This window comes from Schistocerca piceifrons, chromosome 3 (assembly GCF_021461385.2).
Source record: "Schistocerca piceifrons isolate TAMUIC-IGC-003096 chromosome 3, iqSchPice1.1, whole genome shotgun sequence".
Taxonomy (NCBI): Eukaryota; Metazoa; Arthropoda; class Insecta; order Orthoptera; family Acrididae; genus Schistocerca; species Schistocerca piceifrons.
This window is the reverse complement of record NC_060140.1, coordinates 702,645,440-702,665,173: the sequence shown is the minus strand read 5'-3', so window position 1 is coordinate 702,665,173 and position 19,734 is coordinate 702,645,440. Positions and strand designations below refer to the sequence as shown.

General features: G+C 44.7%; 1 protein-coding gene across 2 annotated transcripts in view; it reads left to right on the top strand.

Moving 5' to 3' along the window:
* LOC124787994 (tetraspanin-9) overlaps positions 1-19,734 on the top strand; it is a 538,570-nt gene that overhangs the window by 12,417 nt on the left and 506,419 nt on the right. The gene's annotated exons all lie outside the window — the stretch shown is intronic.

Below are 19,734 nucleotides of genomic sequence, written 5' to 3'. Positions count from 1 at the left end.
CAGGCACTTAAATGTGATTTGCAGAGTAGCCATGTAGATGTAGATGATGTGGGATCGGCGTCAGATGGTATACTGAAATTGTTCAAAGAAGGGCAGCTCGTTTTGTATTATTGCTAAATAGGGGAGAGAGTGCCACGGACATGATACGTGAATTGGGTGGCAATCATTAAAACAAAGGCGGTTTTCGTTGCAATAGGATGTTCTTGTGAAATTTTTATCACTAACTTTCTCCTCGGATTGCGAAATACTCTGTTGGCGCCCACCTGTACATGGAGAAATGATTATCATGTTGAAATAAGAGAAATCAGAGGTGAGACAGGAGGATTTAAGTGTTCGGTATTCCCGCGTGCCGTTCAAGAGTGGAGCGGTTGAGAAATAGCTTGAAGATGGTTCGATGAAACCTCTGCCAGGCACTTAATTGTGAATTGCAGAATAATCGCTTAGATGTATGAAGATGCCAGGCAGAAGGTTCAAAAATGGTTCAAATGGCTCTGAGCACTATGGGACTTAACTTCGGAGGTCATCAGTCCCCTAGACCTTAGAACTACTTAAACCTAACTAACCTAAGGACATCACACACATCCATGCCCGAGGCAGGATTCGAACCTGCGACCGTAGCAGGCAGAAGGCATATAAGTGGCGATAAGTGGCGATAATACTGCGGGGACGGTTTAAGAAGGCACTGATAAAGCAGGGTAGTGGGCGGATACAGACTACTGACGGATGAACTATATCACTATGACCATTGCCCATCGCGAGATCTGGTGGCGGTGTAGGGACGCGATGCGTTAAGAAAAAGTACACTCGTGTTCAGAAAAAAAAACAGAAAACCCAGAACAACTAGAGATAAGACGTTCATATTCACAGGATATCTACATTAGTATGTTCTGCAGAATCGATTAGCATTTGAACCACGTCGGCCAGCACATTTGAGGTCAACGTTGACGCCGCAGCACACCACCACCTACCGGTAAAATGTGTCTGCGGCTCTCGTTGTCGCTGTAAACCGAAGGTAATGGATCAGTGTGACTTGAGCAGACGTGCAGGATGCCTCGCAAACGTTTGCGCGACCCGTAGCGTCAAACCAGTTAGTTTGAAAGAGGGCGAGAATGTGATGCATCCATCCGGGCAGTTGCTGCTCGTGTGGGACGAAGTGTTCTGGCAGTGCAACGGGTGTGTTCAGAATGGTTCACGGAAGGCAGTACAACACGATGAAATAAGTCAGGTCGCTTCACTCAGACTACCCTCTACCCCCCCCCCCCCCCTCCCCACCTCACGGGAAGATAGACACCTCATCCGAATGGCATTGGCGCAACAGTGGAAAAGTGTTAAAACATCGTACACTATCAGGGATGAGGCGTCTCTAGTTCACTTCCCTGTCTAACTTTGACGAAATGTGCAGAAACATGCAAGACGGCAGTGGTGTATGGAACGACGTCACTGGGGACAGGAATGGCTTAAATAGTGTTTTCGTACGAATCCATGTTCTGTTTGTTTGAAAATGATGGCCGCATTTTGGTTCGCTGCAGACAGGTGAGCGGCATCACACTCACTGCATTCGCACAAGACATACAGCGCCAACTTAAGCCTTAAGTTGTGGGAGGCTATTGGGTACAACCATAAATATCAGCTTATTGATGTCCAGGGCCACGTGACCCACGTGAATGGAACTCTGCGACCCATAGCCACACCCTTCCTGCACAAAACGCTAGACGCCATTTTTCAGCAAGCCAATGCACGACTACATGTTGATGCACGGCTGCAGGTGTCTTCTAGGTGTCACAGGATGTCACTTTTGCCCTGGCCCACCAGATCACCGGACTTGTCGCCAATCGAAAATGTGTGGGATATGGTGAAACGACAGGTGCAGCGACGTGATCCAATGCCAACCATCACAGATGAACTTTGCACCAGGCAAATGCAGCATGGATGGCTATACCACAGGACGCCATTCGCGTCTTACACGCGTCAGTGCCCTCCCGCATGGAAAAAGTTACCAGAGCCCATGGCGGACCGTATGCCTACTAGGCAACAGGACTCCTGCTGAACCGAGGTGACTGAAATGCTAATCAATTATGCAGAACATATTAATGTGCATCACCTGTGAATATGAACGTCCTATCTCTAGTCGTTCAAGGTGTTCTGTGTTTTTCTTCGTGAGAAGAGTGTATACAGCTGGAGGAGAGCCGAGTGAGAAATCATTGTCAACATCATGGAACGCTATAAACTGCCAGTAATCCTACTGGTAATGTTTGGCAAGTAATGTTGATCATTTTTGGTTCCACAGATGGTTGATATTTATGATTAATGAGTCACCACAGCTGTACTGATGTACATTCTTGTGTCGCGACCGGTTTGGATCGCTGCAACTTCCGCAGGCTGATAAGTTGTGCCTATATCATGATTTATGTTTAGTTGAGTAATGTAACGTTAGAGGCAAAATCTCGTCTAATGTTATTGCCTGGAAAGTCAAGTGTACACAGTATGCAGTTATTGCTCGTCATCCTCCTAGCAGGCGATCGGCAGGATGTTTGTGATCATCATTGCGAGAATCTTGTCTAAATAATTTTGCAACTGGTTTTGACTATATGAAAGACTGTAAATGAAAGTATCATCTGCAAACACTCTAATAGAACTGCTTAGTGCCTCTCATACCGTTTATGTAGATTAGGAACAGCAGAGGGCATATAAGACTTCCTTGTGGAACGCCAAATACGAGTATTACTTTTGTTTTACTCGGTGACTTTCCGTCAGTTACTACGAACTGTCACCTTTCTGCCAGGTACTCACGAATCCAGTGGTACAACTGAAACGATATTCCACAGACACGCAATCTGATTAGAAATCTTTTGTGAGGAAAGATGTCAAAAGTATTGTGGAAATCTAGAAATAAGAAATCAATTTGACATCCCTTGTTGATAGCACTCATTACTTGGAGTACAGAGCTGGTTGCGTTTTACAAGAACGATATTTTCTGAATCCGTGCTGACTATCTCTGAATAAATCGTTTTGTTCGACGTAATTTACAATGTTCAAAAGCAGTGCATGTCCCAAAATCCTACTGCAGATCGAAGTTAGTGATACAGGTCTATAATCAGTGGATTAACAATTAGACCTCTTAAACTTGACATTGGCACAACTCGGCAACCTGATGATGTTCTAACGAACGAAACCGGCCGAGACACAATAAATGTACGTCAATGCAACTGTGGTCGTTCTCATTAATCATTAACATTACAAACAGTAAGGCTATGCAAAGTAGGTAATAAACCTAAATATTAACCTAACGCAATCCAGGTGATACAAAAAAGACTAGAGCCGGAACCTACTCTTATCTCGAGAGTAATTCTACCATGCAATTTATACTTATGAATCCTGGACAATAACGTAAATGTTAACGAGAAGAACAGTAAGGGTATGCGAAGTATACAACAAACCTTAATATTAACCTCGAGAAGGTCGCGGTGATGATACAAACTTACAAAAATACGTTAAAAATTGCCATACTTTCACTGCTGTATTTAATTTACTTATTCTTCGTTCTTATTAAATTTGCCTTGATTTTCATATTAAAAATTTCCGATAGCTTACGTCTAGTTACTCATGAAGGCAGGAAATTATTACTTTCATCGAAGAAGACAACTATTTTGAGTTTATTTTTCTACTGAAATTCATTTCTTTGATATGAAGTGACGAAGCTCACCGGAGAAGGCTTATTATGGAGAACGGTGTGAAAAATGAAGGAAAAAATGCCAGAAGATCACTTGCCCACGCAACGAAAGATCCCAGGTTCGAGTTCCGGGCCGGCATAAATTTTTAATGTGCTTGGAAGCTTCAAACCAACTCGGACTCAGCTACAGAGTAAAAATCCATTCTGGACACAACAAACATGGAAGACGCATAGGCAATACAGATGGTTACTCCACTAACAATACATTCGATGTAACGATTAGGCAAAGATTTTTCATCTGGAGAAACGGAAATATTTCATGGTTAAGCAGTAATCATGACTGATTTCAAAGAGGGAATTACGAGATTATTTTATTGCAGTTATGGAATATACAGTCGACACTTGGAGTAACATAAAGAGATTAAAAACTGAATTACTCAGTACTGATTTTTCACAATATATTGCGGACGTTAATACTTTGTATTTCAGATCTGAATTTTACTGCAGACTAGCGGGGAAACTCTGCGTTTCCATGTATGTATTTGTAGCTGTCCGTCCACGGCCGTACCACGCAGCATCTTGCCTTGTTCTTAACGTTTATGACGTCATATCCCCCTAACTACGTATCATACAACGACATAATTTTGTGGTACATTCAGCGGCATCTGTGGATACTGCCTGCGAAATTTATTGCGAATAGATTTGGCAGTACAGAAGTAATTAATTTAAACGTCATGCATGATGCTGCAGTTGTTCGTGACGTCATATCTCTTGAACTATGTGGCGTACAATGATATAATTTTGCACTTACATTCGGTGGTATATGTGAATACTGTTTGTAAAATGTGTCGCGAATACAGTTAGAGGTGAAGAAGTAATAAATTATAACGTGATGCCTCAAGCGGAACTTTTACTGCATGAACAGCGGAAAAGTGAGGAGCTGTGAGCGAGAAAAAATTTCGTGAAGGTTTGTTTGCTTGTTGTTAATCACTGAGTGCTCTCATCCTCAAATAAAGGATGAATAAAGACTGGGAATTCACACGTCAGGGGTTATGCTTCTTTTTCACGCCCACCCCTACCCCTTTGGTAGACAGGTAGTTGTTACCCTCACAGCGATGGTCACCTGGCAGTAAGTGATATATGTACTAAGATCGATTGAAATCGGTCCAGTGGTTTAGATGTGGAACATAAATACACACACGCATACATACATTCATCCATTTTTATAATATGTATGGATCAGCTTTACCGAAATCTCGTCTTAAAGCATGTTTCTCTCTTCTCCTATTTTCCAAGTATCCACTAACGCTGTTTCTCGCCCAAGATAAAAAGCAACTGGAAAGAATACAGCAAAAGAAGGAAAGGAAGACACTAATCGACCTCGCAATGTGGAGAAAATAAATAAACCGCTGGAGGCTTATAGGTGGTCTGTTGTTTTGCTGCGGCCAACTCGAAAATTCGATACTCACTTGCAGAGTACACGCAGCTGAAGGTCGACCTCGCTGTGTATACGACAGAGGAGAGGCGCGCGGGACGGTATCGTTCAGCGAAATTGGACTCGCGGCCTTGAATGGGAGCGCGCGTGCGTTAAGCGGAGCGACAGTTTCGGGTAACAGCACACTCCGGCAACGCGCGTCCACAAGCCAGAGGCGGCGCCCGAAACCGAACGTCAAGTCTGGTTTCAACGTGCAGCTAACGATGACGTTTGACATGACAGTGGCGTCGTGCACCGCTCTTCCCACATGCTCCTCTCGAAACTGTAGCGGCACTGTCTTCAGTATGGCGTTAACTGATATTATTCGGACGGACGCTAGTGTTGTCATTGAGGTTATGGCACGAGGTTTCCCGACGTCTAGCACTAAATACAGTCACATCATACACGAATTTATCCGCTACCGTCACCTCTTCAAATCTTGTGAGATCAGACACCATTCCCAGCGCTTCGACCACAAGTGGAATGTACCCTGGAAGTCTATTTAGTCAGTGTGTTCTGCACAACTGGCGATTCCGGTTGAATCTCCACTATCATGTCAAATCTTCGTCCCTTCAACTTCATTTTCAGCTTGGGAAAGAGAAAGAAATCGCACGAAGCCAAGTGGCGTGGTTACGATGGATGAGGAAGAACCGGCATGTTGTTTTTTGCCAAAAAAAACTAGTGCACAATGGAAGCTGTATGTGACCTCGCATTATTGTGGTAAAGGACTCAGTCATTCCTGCGCCACTTCTCTGGATGTTTCCTCCTCGCATCCTCCCTCAGCCACCGTCACGGTAGAATTCAGCTGTTGTAACCGCGACCGCAATGGTCGCGGGGTGGCCGAGAAAGCGCGGCGGGACCAAACGGAGAGCGGACCGCGAACAAACAAACAAACGAACGGAGAGGACGGACACGAAACGACGGACGATCGAGAGAGAATGTACAACGACAACACGCAAGGAGCAACGGAGTGACAGAGACAACCAAACGAATCCAAGACGTCCACTAGTAATGAAACCAAAGAATAAAAACGCTGTCTGTTTTTGAGTCGATGTGTCGAGACTCACGCAACGATTAGACTCGCTGACTGAGCTTTTTTTATTTCTTTATTGTTAGTTTCACACCTGATACAGGTAGGCCGGCAGCGACATACTACGCCGCTCTTTGGCCACAGATATGACTGATGATACAAAAGGAGACTACCGAAAAACAGACATGGTGGATATACAAACGTAGACATACAAAATTAAAACACACAGAGTCGTTCACGGGCGCAGCGTCCAAAATAAAAACGTTCGGAAACGTGGACACGCACAGAGATGACAGAGACGACACACGCGAACGATGGAGCACAAACGATGAAAAACTGGAACAGGAACACGACGACACACAAAAACGCTAGGTGATGATCTCCGGCGCGTGAAAGTTCACTATACGTGTACGAGCCCGGGGACCTGCCAAAAAGGGGAGAAGGAGGGGGAGGAAGGAGAGAGGAGGGTGTAGATGCCAGTGGCAGAGGAGATGGGAGAGGAGGAAAGAAGTTAGGGGGAGGTTGGGCAGTCCTGGGGGAGAGGAGGGAGAGAAAAAAACACAGGGGGTGGTTGGGGAGGATCAAAGTTGGTAGCAGGGGTAGATGGAGGGGAGGAGGGCATCGTCAGGGAGGGGGAGTTGGTGGAAGCCACCTTGGACGAGGGTATGGAGAGTGGAGAGATGGAGAGCAGGTAGGATGTGGGAATGCAGGTGCGGCAGCAGACGGGGGTGGGAGAGGATGGGAGAGACAAGTGGGTGAGGGGGATCAAGTTTGCGGGAGGTGGAGAGGATCCATACCCGTTCGTGGAAGAGGACTAGGTGTGGGAACGGATGAGGTCATATAGGATAGGGGATGGGAGGCGGAGCACATGGCGTTCTAGGATTTGAAGGGATTTGTAAAAGGTAGGAAGGGCAGAGAGCCCAGGGGGATGAGCGTAGCAGAGGATAGGGCGGATGAGGGATTCATAGTGGAGGTGTCCAGACCCCATGTGCGACCAGAAAGGAGCTTGGAGAGATGGAGGCGGGAGCGTGCCTTTGCTTGGATAGTCCGGAGATGGGGGGGGGGGGGGTGTCCAGGAGAGGCGACGGTCAAGGGTGACGCCAAGATACTTGAGGGTGGGAGTGAGGGTGATAATACGGCCATGAATGTTGATATAGAAGTCGAGGAGACGGAAGGAAGGGGTGGTTTTGCCTACAATGATCGCCTGGGTCTTGGAAGGATTGACCTTGAGCAACCACTGGTTACACCAAGTGGTGAACCAGTCAAGATGGGATTGGAGAAGGTGCTGGGAGCATTGCATGGTGGGGGCAAGGGCAAGGAAGGCGGTGCCATTGGCGTATTGGAGAAGGTGGACGGGGAGTGAAGGCGGCGGCATGTCCACCGTATACAGAAAGTATAGAAGAGGGGAGAGTACGGAACCTTGGGGCACACCGGTGGAGGGGTAGAAGGTGTAGGAATCCATGTTATGGATGGTGACATAGGAAGGACGTTGGGAAAGAAAGGGCCCGATCAGACAGACGTAGTTGATAGGAAGGGTGAAGGTTTGGAGCTTGAAGAGGAGACCGGAATGCCATATACGGTCGTAAGTACGTTAAAGGTCGAGGGAGAACAAGATGGCAGAGCGACAGGAGTAGAGCTGTTCAGAGAGGAGATGAATGAGGTGAAGGTCACCGGTAGAGAAGGACGGTCGAAAGACACACTGGGCAACGGGCGGAGATGCTGGTGAATGCCTCAGGTAAGGATGGATTCCAGGACCTTGCTGAAGACTGAGGTAAGGCTGATGGGTTTTTTGTTTTGTGTTTTGTCTCTTCTTCTTACTGGATTCTTGGGTCATTTCTATACTTGCGAAATCCCGCTGGGATGGGGGTAATACATGTTTTGTGCGTCAGTATGGCTACCGGCTTCAATCTAGGTGGCCGTGTTTATTGTTGGTGGGCAATTTTCCACGGCGACATTTGATGGTATTTGCGATTTTGCAATCACCGACGTGAGCGAACAGCGTTGCTGTATCAAGTTCTGTTTTAAACTCCGTAAAACAGTCCCAGAAAAGCACAAAATGTTAATGCGAGTACTGGTAATGAGCTTTACGACAGGCACAAACTCATGATTGGTTTAAACGTTTTAAAAATGACCGGACATTTGTTGTTGATTTGATGATGACGATGATGAACGTTCGGGATGACCATTTATCGGCATTACATCAGAAAATTTCAGAACTGTTCGGAATGGGAGTGTTAAAGATCGTAGGCAGACTATCTACGATGTCTCTTACATCGTTTGATTATAATATGACGCACGTCAGCTGATTGTCAGAAAAAGTGATCATGAGAAAGACGCTAAAGGACTGCTGCAAAATTCATGTTACGACTGCTGAGGGACGATCACGAAGAGCACCGCATGTATGAATGTCTACAGTGAACTGAAAGAATTGGTTCGAACTGACTCATTTTCTTTCTAAGGTCGTTAGAGGCGAAGAAAGTTGAGTTTATGGATATGACCCTGCAACTAAACAGAGAATGTCCACCTCGGCCAGAGGAAGACCGTCTAGTTCAGAGCTATATCAATCCTAATTGATATGTTTCTTCGATACTGATTGGATTATCCACAAGGTGTTTGTACACTGAGGTGACAAAAGTGGTTGACTAGCGATATGCGCGTATACAGATGGCGGTAGTATCACATACACAAGATATAAAAGGCCAGTGCATTGGCGTAGCTGTCTTTTGTACTCAGGTGATTCACGTGAAAAGGTTTCCAACCTGACTATTTTCACAAGACAGTAATAATTGACATGGAATGGTAGTTAAAGTTAGACGCATGGCACAGTCCATTTCGGAAATCGTTAGGGAGTTCGGTATTCCGAAATCTGCAGTGTCAAGAGTGTGCTGAGAATACCACATTTCAGGCATTATCCCTTACCACCCACACAGCAATGGCCGAAGGCTTTCACTTAACAACCGACAGAAGCAAATTTGCTTAGAATTGTCAGTGCTAGCAGACCATCAACACTGCTTGAAGTAACAGCATAAATCAATGTAAGACATACGGTGAACGTATACGTTAGGACAATGCTGCGAAACTTCGCATTAATGGACTATGGCAGCAGATGACAGACGCGAATACCTTTGCTAACAGCACTAAAATTCCTCCAGCACCTCTCCTGGGCTCGTGACCATATCGGTTGGACCCTAGACTGGAAAACTGTGCCCTCATCAGATGAGTACCGATTTCAACTGATAAGAGGTGATGGCGGGGTTCGAGTGTGGCGCAGACCCCACTAAACTATGGGCCCAAGTTGCCAACAAGACACTGTGCAATCTGGTTGTGGCTTCATAGCGGTGTAGGCTGTGTTTACATGGAATAGACTCGGCCCTTTGGTCCAAATGAACCAATCATTGACTGTAAATGGTTATAATCGATTACTTGGACACCATTTGCAGCCATTCATGTAATGTTCCCAAACGAAGGTGGAATTTTTGTGGACGACACTGCGCCATGTCACCGGGCCACAATTCTGGGCCAGTAGATTGACGAACATTCTGTCTGGACAATTAGAGCGAATGATTTGGCCATCTAGATCGTCTGACATGAATACCATCGAACATTTAACGGACATAATGGATAGGTCAGTGCAGGCACAAAATCCTGCGCTGCGCATTCGCAATTATGGACGGCTATAGAGGCAGCATGGTTCAATATTTCTGCAGAGCACATCCAAGGACTTGTTGAATCTATGCCACACCGAACTGCTGCACTATACCGGGCAGAAGAAGGTGCTACACGCAGTTAGGAGGTATCGCATGACTTGTCACCTCAGTGTGCCTCATGGATAGACGATTAATGGAGATCTGGTACCGCGCACTGCGGAATTTGAATCCCTGCCAGACGTCATGGACGTCGAAGACCCCTAGGGGTCTCTGCACCATCGAGCCGTAAGCTGTGGCGGCTCGCGCGTCCTGGCCCGCATTTAGTGTGAGGACACCACAGTGGAACACGTGGTTCCAGCGGCCAATAGCGGCACCCCCGATAGAGTATTTAAGCGCCTGCCTCTCGCTCAGCCAGGGAATGCCTACCGGGATACCCTCTTTACCCAGGTCGATAGCCACCCCCTCGCCTACCACCACCCTGATGATATTACCCATGCTGCCTCCTTTCTCCAGCAGACCTTGTCTGAGGCCGTGGAAGCCCACGTCCCCACCGTCGCCATCCACCCGCACCGTCCCGCTCTACCCTCGCAGGCCATCCTCCTCTTCCATGAATCCCGCCGTCTTACTGTGCCTTCCCTCACACGCGCGGCCGGGACACACTACTACGCCACTGGCAACTACAACGACACGTCAGAAACTTGCTCGCGGCTAAGAAACCCCGGGACTGGCGCCAGACATGCACCCGTCTTAATGCTACCCTACCTATCAACTCGTCCAAGTACTGGTCAGCCTTCCGCCGCCTTACCGGATCTAAACCCCCCCTACTGCCCTCTCCTTCATGATGACCGCCCCTTCCCTGACAACCTTAGTACGGCCAATCAGTTTCGCTCCTACCTCTCCGATATCTTCACCTTCCCTGACGATCCCCAGTTCGACCACTCCCTCTTCCCTGATGTCCGCGATCGAACTGACACCTCTGTCCCTCCACTCGCTCCTGGCTTCCAGTACTTGGACAACATTACACACAACGAACTCAATGCCCCCATCAAAACTCAGTATATCATCGTTGCACTCCGCACGAAACGCAACACCGCTCCCGGTCACGATCGTGTTACCTATCGCCATCTCCGTGAAGATCCCGCCTCCTTCCTATCCACCCTGGCCCGACTGTATAATGTGGTCTTGTCCACCGACTTCTACCCCCGACCTGTGGAAAACCTCCCGGATCCTGATGTTCCTCAGACCCGATAAACCATGTATTACCCCCATCCCAGCGGGATTTCGCAAGTATAGAAATGACCGAAGAATCCAGTAAGAAGGAGACAAAACACTTAGGGTTTACCAAAAACATTTTTTCCATTCTTGGCAGATGGCGCTGTAATCGACAACATTCAATTTTTCCGGTTTTTGCAGTTAAGAATGTACTTATTTAATTCTACTCTGTTTTCGATAAAAATTTAAAATTTCTGTTCTTAACGGTTGATATTAGTATTAAAATTTAATTTAGTTGCGTAAATTTTATTGTGCAGTAAAACTATTATATCTGGACATTTAAAAATCTGGTACATTAATATTTTTAACATAACATAGTTTTCTGTTGTCTTCAGGGTTGATTTGAGTGAATCCCCACACCATGAGCATGCCCCGGAAAAATCCTACTCCTCGAATCTTACCTTAAGAGCTACACATTTTAATGTGTCCTTCCACCCAACTGCCGCAATACAGCGTCATATACCACGAATGGAAAGAGTGTATCAACTAAATCCTAAGTATTTTTGGCTTATAAGCCGAAACTACAATAAAAAAGGCGGTTCCCATTTGAAAAAGAGGATGATCCCGTTGAGAGGGGGGTAGGGCGCGTTCTTAGCTTAGACAGATGTCCCCTTTGAAAATATTTACTTTTCATTTGGAAAATTTTTGTCCTACGGTGCGTATTTTGAGAAATATTTCGTTGTTCCAAGTTGAAACAAACACGCTATGTACCATGTTCAAAATGGTTCAAATGGCTCTGAGCACTATGGGACTTAACATCTGAGGTCATCAGGCCCCTAGAACTTAAAACCACTTAAACTAACTAACCTAAGGACATCACACACATCCATGCCCGAGGCAGGATTCGAACCTGCTATCGTAGCGGTCGCGCGGTTCCAGTCTAGAACCGCTCGGCCACTATGTACCATGTCCCCAAAAGTACAGTTTTAGAATTATTGTGTCATGTCTTAGATGCTATCTGCGATGCCATGAAGACACTTTGCCCTATAAATTAGTCAAGGGGATACGGAATCGGATTTTGTGTAAAAAATCGATTTTCGTTTTATTGACTTATTATATTCCGCCAAGTTTTCTCTTTAAAATGACGTATCATACATAGTTCTACCAGAATTATAACTATTTTATTTTTATAGATTTGTGAGATAGTTATACACGTCTCTCATGGCTGACCATAAACTTTTTGGCAGTACATTTATGTGACATGAATTCAAATATCCCGCTTTCCAGCGACTCTTTATACACTATTTGTCCGAAAATGTTTCCCTCTGGTTTCCTCAAGTTACTCTTTGACTTTGTGACGGGATTGTTTGTAAGCAGTGTGCTATATGAAAGTAGTTGTCAGGTTATTTCGTATTTAGTGCTTCATTTTTCGCAGTGAAAATGCCTAGAGCTAGAGCAAAATGTGTAAAAAGCGTGTGAACTGGCAAAAGAAAAGAAATGATTCATTAACAAAGCAAAGCAGTTCTTCATCATCAGTGTTGGAAAATGTGAGTCTACTTACTACTGGTTTGCCGAACGAATTTACTCCAAATGAAAACAGTGTTTCTCATAAAAAACTAAGAGATTTGGAAGAGAAATATAATTTACTTGATAAAGCGAAAGAATTTTTTGAACTCATTGATACGAGTATATTGTGCGAAGCTCTTGAAAACAGCATGTGCCGCAAAAAAATATCAAGGAAACGTTTCTCTGAAAGTAGAATCCTGTGTTGGCCTGGCTGCCCAGTTTAATTTAATATGCAGTGTTTGTAAGTATAGCTGTAAGTTTCCAAGTTCTGTTTCAGTAACTGTAAATAATGAATACAAGAAAACTGAACTTCGTAGTGTAAATATTAGGTTAGTTTATGGATTGCGAGTAACTGGTAAGGACAAAGCAGCTGGTGATATGCTATGTGGTGTTCTAAATCTTCCAAGTGTACCTTCAAAGTTTGGTGCTTACAACTACCTACTAGGATCTTCAGTTGAAAATGTAGCACAGAAGTCAATGCACTTAGCTATGGAAGAAGCAGTGAAAGAAAATGATGGCAGTCATGACCTCAAAGTAGCTTTTGATGGCACATGGAAAAAAGGGGTCACACCTCCAACAATGGTATTGTACCAGCAACTAGTGTTGACACTGGCAAGGTTATTGATGTTGCAATAATGTCTAAATACTGTAGATGCATAGACAGGCTGAAAAATGAACATAGTGATGACTGTGTTGTTAATTATTATGGTAGTAGTGGTGGCATGGAGGTTCCTGGGGTGAAAAAAATATTTCATCGCTCTTCAGTGTGGTATAATGTTCGCTGTGTCAAGTATCTGGGAGATTGTGACTCTAAAGCATTCAAAGAAGTTTTGGAAAGCAAACCACATGGGAACAGTATAAATATAAGCAAACTTGAATGTATAGGACATGTGCAGAAGTGAATGGGTGCCAGGCTGAGGATGTTAAAATCAGTTATGAAAGGGAAAAAACTGGATGATGGGAAAACCTTGCATGGCAAAGGAAGATTGACTGATTCCATAATAGACCACATTCAGAATTGCTATGGCCTTGCAATCAGGCAAAATACAGGCAATCTTGAAGAAATGAGGAAACCTATATGGGCTTTGTATTTCCACACCGCATCCACAGACGAGCATCCAGAACATGGTATGTGTCCCAAAGGTGAAAAGAGATGGTGTAAATACAATAGGGTACTAACAACTGGAGAGAAATACATTCACCATCACAGTCTACCATTAGCGATCATCATAAAGCCCATTTTCAGAGATCTGATGAAATGTCTTCATGGAAAAACGCAGAACCCCAACGAGTGCTTGAATAGTGTGATATGGCATCGTCTCCCAAAAACAGTGTTTGGCGGAATTAATATACTACATTCTGATGTGTATGATGCTGCGGCAACCTTCAATCTTTGGAATATAACTATATGCCAGGTCCTTCAAAAGTTGGGTTTGCTTGTTGGTTCCCGAACAGTACGTGCTATGTTGACTTTAAATCAGCACAGATTAAGGCACCTGACAATATAATCAAGACCTTAGTGAAAAAAGCAAGACAAGTGCAGAGGGGTGCCAAAAGAAGACGTGAAGATGATTATGAAGACGGTGAAGGGGGTATTAACTATGGATCCGGAATGTTTTAATCTTCTTTCTCCGTTTCCCGTACGTTTGCTTTTTACTTCTTCTAGGAACATTATCTCAGGTACTAGTGAACCTAGAAGTCTGAAATTTTTATGACTTAGTCACATGGGTTTCTTCTACACACTGAAACAAGACTTAGGGATGATGATCTAGTAAAAAGTGATGGAAAAAATGTACTTAAAAATAAATGTAAAATATCTCTGTAAGAAAATACTTTAACAATAAACTGTTGTTTCAGTGTTGTTATAACATATCAACGTACATACAGTAAAAATTTTCTCTCTCTGTCTCCAGTAGTTCGTGAGAAAATGTTCCCTATAGTAGGCATATTTCACCATTGCAGGGGTAGGCGATTCCGAATCCCCTTAAATAAGATGTGAATGGCACTGTAAATACTCTCTAAGAAGAAAAGAAAAAGAAAACGATGCATCACGAAGAAATTATCCGAATGGGACGGAAATCGATAGATTTGATGTATATGTACCGAAAAACAAATAGATTACTATTTCAATGAAACTGGACCGTTTATTCAAGAGAAAGAGCGTCACAACATGAGCAAGTCAATAACGCGTTGGTACACCTCTGGTCCTTAAGCAGGTAGTTATTCGGCTTTGCATTGATCGGTAGAGTTGTTGAATGTCCTCCTGAGTGATATCGTGCGTTAGATCGTCAAAATCCCTAGTTGGTTGGAAAGCCTTGCCCATAATGGTCCGAACGTTCTCGATTGAGGAGAGAACCGGAAAACTTGCTGGCCAAGGTAGGATTTGGCAAGCACAAAGACAAGAAGTAGAAAATCTCGTCGTGTAAGGGCCGGCGTTATCTTGCTGAAATGTAAGCCCAAGAAACAGAACGGGGAGTAGAATATCGTCGACGCACCGCTGTGGTATAATGGTGGCGTGGATGGCAACCAAAGGGGTCCTGCTATGAAAAGATATGACACCCCAGACCATGACTGCTGGTTGTCGGGCAGTATGGCGGACGACAGTCAGGTTGGTATTCCATCGCTGGCCGGAACATCTCCAGACATGTCTTCGGCCTGGAATCTCATTGAAAGGAGTGGAATAGTTTCAACGATGATTCCCACTTTGAACGGAACCCCTATGACCAGCAAGATATGTCTGGAGAGTTTTGGAAAATTGTGGTAAGTTCCGATGCGGCCAACCTGCTAAGGTCATAGGTCCCTTGGCTTACACATTACTTAATCTAACTTAAACTAACTTACACTTACGACAACACACACACACCCAAGCCCCAGGGAGGATTCGAACCTCCGACGGGGGGAGCCGCGCGAAAAGTGGCAGGGCGCCTTAGATCGCACGTCTACCCCGCACGGCATACGTCTGGAGACGTCCAGGATAGTACTGGGATACCAGCCTGACAATCGCCCCGACAACCAGCGGTGATGTTCTGAGGTGGCATTATTTTTCGTAGCAGGACCCCTTTGGTCGTTATCCGCGGGACCCTTACAGCACAGCGGTACGTCGACGATATTCTACGAAAAAAAAAAAAATAAAATAATGGCTCTGAGCACTATGAGACTTAACATCTGAGGTCATCAGTCCCCTAGAACTTAGAACTACTTAAACCTAACATCACACACATCCATGCCCGAGGCAGGATTCGACCCTGCGACCGTAGCGGACGCGCGGTTCCGGACTGAAGCGCCTAGAACCGCTCGGCCACACTGGCCGGCGGATATTCTACGACCCATTTTGTTACCCTTCGTGGCAAGCCATCCTGGGCTTACATTTCAGCAAGATAATGTCCGCCCGCACACGCGATAGTTTCTGACGCTTGTCTTCGTGCTTGCCAAACCCTTTCTTGGCCAGCAATGTCGCTGGATCTCTTGCCAATTGAGATCGTTTCAAGCATTATGGGCTCGGGATATTGACGATCTAACTCCGCAATTGGACGAAATCTGGCATAGTATCCTTCAGGAGGACATCCTACAACTCTGCGAATCAATGTAAAACCGAATAACTGCTTGCATAAGAGCCACAGGTGGTCCGACTCTTTATTGACTTGCTCAGTTTGTGAAGCTATTTCTCTTGAATAAATCATTCAAGTTTTGTGAAATTGTAAGCATTTGTCAGTCTGCACATGTTCTTCACTTCTACCGATTTCTGTCGCATTCGCGGTGAGTCGTTTGTTGTTTTACAGTTCAGTTGATTTGATATTCATGTTTCTTTATTACACGCTGCAGTCAAGTTCAAAGTATAGTACCTCCAGAAACCTTCTTACTTCCTGTTTTAATCATCAAATACACTTGGTGCCAAACATAAGTAATCTGGCTGGAAGAGGAGCCGCTATCACCGAAAATATTTACTGTTACGACATGGCTTGGTTTAACACAACTATACAACTTCGCTGCAGGTCCAAATTGCGTTAGACAACTGCACAGCATTAGCAACAATTTACAGTAATTTATTAAAAGAAAAAAACCATTACTTACGTTTAGCGTGAAGACAGAGAATGGCAGTAGTTCAGCGTTTACTTGCACTGACCTCTCCCTAACTCTGGTCTAGACCTGTGTCCAATGAACAATAGCTACGATCACTTATAGAATGTCTAGTCTGACTCTTACTGGTGGCGCACAGTGAGCTAACTTGCTTCAAAATCTGACAGAATAAGAACAGGAAAGGTTGCCCGTTCCGACATTATCCCCGCGAAATCTAGTGTAGATTACACTGGTGCATTCGTGTCCGATGCTGCGGTGTCATTCCAGTCTCATTCCAGTCTCAAGTCGCTGTGAAGCGCGCCGTGACAGTTGCCGGTAAACAGTGTATCGGACAACGACACATTTCTGGGTTATTGTTTGTGCGCTCTGGTTAACATTTGAAAGAAACACTGCCCAGTTCTTAGTATAAAAGAAGATGGGTAGCACTCGAGAGGACATGTTTGACATTTGTAACCGCTGTAATGGCGTGCATCGACTTAAAACTAAATTACTAAAGATAGTGTCTGAAATAATTGGCTAAAAAATTTCCTCTGTGTGGCTCGATTTCTGTAACTGGGTCTCCTACTACCTTAATGTTACAGTTAAGGAAATAAAGTGTGTTTGCGCGCGCGTTTTTAGGGCACAGTCATTTTTCTACCGTGCAGCGGTATCAGAGCAAAAATGGGTCCCTCATTATTACAGATATCTTATGAACTATTATCTGCACAAATAATGTCATTAGTATTTTCTACAGAACTCCTGAGGAGCTATTCATAAGCATCATAGTTTTGCAAATTACAATTTCTTCAACATTAAAATTTTCCAGAACACATGTATCACGAGCTCTGAAAAATGTCTTTCTCTGAAGTCCGGTTCGACCTCACCGGACTCGAAAAATTGTGCAATACGTCCAATGCCGTCATCAGTTTACATAGTTTTGATCCACGGATATGCCATAATCAAAGCTGCTCTGTTGCCGATCGATCGGCTATCCGAAGATGTGTAGGAAGCTCGGAATAACGATACCCGGCGTTACACTGTGATATTCGTGTGAGAACGACTCATCGGCTTTTGGCATCTTCTGATCCACTCACCCCAGATTCCAGAAAATGACAGTTGAAGGAGATAATCGGATGTCACCTGAGGTAAGAGATCTGCTTTTCAAACCATCTCCCTATGGACAACCCGACAGCGATCCTTCCGAAAGCGATGACACTGGCGACAAATGTGACTACGATTTCGACTGAAAAATGGAAGATGTTGAATAAAACATTTCAATACGGCAAATTCGATTTATGATTCCTTGTCAGCGACCTCAAAACAATTTATATCCGAAGCTTTACTCGAATCCACTGAATTTATAAATTCTAATTCGCCAAATTGGATCCGCCAGTTTGGATTTTGTAATGCCAACCCTGTATTCTGTGTCACATTTTAGAAGACCATCTTTCGTCTGGCATTCTTTTGACGAGGGAAACTTCCCGTGGTAAGATGGCCAGGTAGACAGTAGATAGCCCGTCGTAACTGAACACAGATCCACAGATAAAGCATGAAAACAGGTAGAAGCTGTACTGAACTGTGGAAAAATTGCAAAATAGAAACAGTGAAAATTCCGAGAAGAAGTAGTGCATTGTAGATCAGGCTGAAAGACCAGTGGGGTTGTGGTTTAGCCGGAACGGTAGCTCAGTGAGTTAGGTCAGATACCTGGCTGGTCCCCATAATAAAAAAAAAAAAAACTGAGTGAAAGGATCAACAACGAACTTCAATGGATGTCATGTGACGTCCGCTACGACCAAATACAACGAACAAAAAAGGCAAAGACAACGTGATCATAGTGTTGGACTGACAAGCGGGCGAGCCTTGTTCTAAATTCCCTCCTCGCTCAAGTCCTTTGTTTTTATTTTATTTTTCTACAGCATTGTGAAGTGAAGTGTCCGTCTGGTCATTGAAAAGTTTATTCTCTTTCTGTAGCCTTGGCAGTTGTCATATTATACACTGGTTATAGAATATGAGTCATGTGGTAAGAATAAGTTACCGTCGCACGTAAACTTGATGAACAGGGGAAGGAAATTGGCGTCACAAAAGTCAAAGTGACTATGACCTTTAGTGGTACGACCGAAAATGATGCCACTCGAGTGAAGCACAGGAATCTGGGTGTTCCCAAATACAACATTGGTGACGTCACTCGAAGGTGGCCAAGTGGCGTCAATTTAGGCGCAGGTGGAAACTCAGCTTATAGACAAAGCGAGCATATATTGTACAAACACGATCACATTTTGCCGCTTTGCAGGCTTCTCAGTTACTGCGTAACTTCCAAAAATGCTGACGAGACGAAGTCAGCTGTGTCTTCAGTAGCGTCGAGCTGATGCAGCCTTGTCATCAGCTGACGTCGACGTCTTTCTAACTCGCCAGTGCGAGGCGCGCTAGACGAGTCACGTGGTATCGCCCTCTGACAGATTCGGCGATAATCGTTTCAGCTGCTACTTTTAAATTGTTTGAGCCGACTGTACACATGACTACTGCTCGTAAGACTTAGTTTTCCCACCAAATGCTAGTGGCTGTATAGCTTGGTGCCTTCTGTTTACGCGTGTCAACTACTGCTTGAAAGTGACATTTCTTTCCGGGTCATCAGTCGTCGTTGTGTGCTAATCTCTTCGTCACAGAGCCCCACTTACATCCTATCTACCCCTTTGTTTCTTGGATTATTTCGCTTTCTGTCTCCGTCTCTAGTTTTACCCTCTACAGCTCTCCCTAGTACCACAGAAGTTATTCCCTAATGCCTTAACACATGTCCTATCATTCTGTATCTTCTTCCTGTCAGTGTTTTCTACATGTGCCTTTCGTCGCCGATTCATCCTAATTTTAAAGATCCTTCAATAGAATCACATTTCGAACGCTTTGCTCTTCTCTTCCGATTTTCCCACAGTCTGTGAGTCACTACCATAGAACGTTGTACTCCAGACGTACACTCTGCGATATCTCTGCTTCAAATGTTTGGTAGAAAGTCTTTCGTTGGACAGGAGTGCCTTCTGTGCCTGTGCTTGTCTGATTTTTATGTCCAGCTTCTTTCGTACGCCGT